Genomic DNA, 700 nt, shown 5'->3' on the forward strand with positions numbered 1-700 from the left:
CGGGAAGACGGTTGTGAACCAAGGGATGATGACAGCCAGACCAGTTAATGATAATTAACATTTAATATTGTAGCATCAAAATTGTCAAAAGTTCTGTAAGCTGATCTCCGGTTGTTAAAGTATGAACAAAACAATTAGTTTAAATGGTCATAGAAAAAAAGACTACATCAGAAGGGGCGATCTCCCAGACGGGAGCCCCACAAAAATCTGGCAAACATAACTGTGCAATAGTTAAGCAGTTGGCAGAAGGTTGTCAAAGCACAGCGGAGCGACATGATTTTCCTTACAAAGCAGGGAAACAGCCCTGCAATAAGCACAGTTGGACAAAAAATAAGAACGCTGAAGGGTGTCTGTAACCAGACAGTAGCCACGTGATGTTTCCACGAATCTTGAAAACAAAGTTGCAATAGTTTGACAACCGATCAAATAAATAACTAATGTCGCGTTATTTTTGTGCTGAAAGGTATATATCGCGGGACATCATAAATTATGTCAACCTGGTGTGCGACACCCGTTTTCGCAGGTCAACCTGCAGCGTCGGAACTTCTTTTGATTTTCCTTCCATCCCTACTCCGGTAGGGAAACTTGTATAAAAAGGGATGATTGGAAATCAAGTCAGTCAAGACCAAAGACTCACCCCAGGACAGTGAACAGTCGACTCCAGGAGTCTATCCTGAACAGATGCAGTCATACTCGGTCT

The sequence above is a fragment of the Cimex lectularius genome, unplaced genomic scaffold, assembly GCF_000648675.2.
Source record: "Cimex lectularius strain Harlan isolate CLEC.00 unplaced genomic scaffold, Clec_2.1 scaffold47, whole genome shotgun sequence".
Taxonomy (NCBI): domain Eukaryota; kingdom Metazoa; phylum Arthropoda; class Insecta; order Hemiptera; family Cimicidae; genus Cimex; species Cimex lectularius.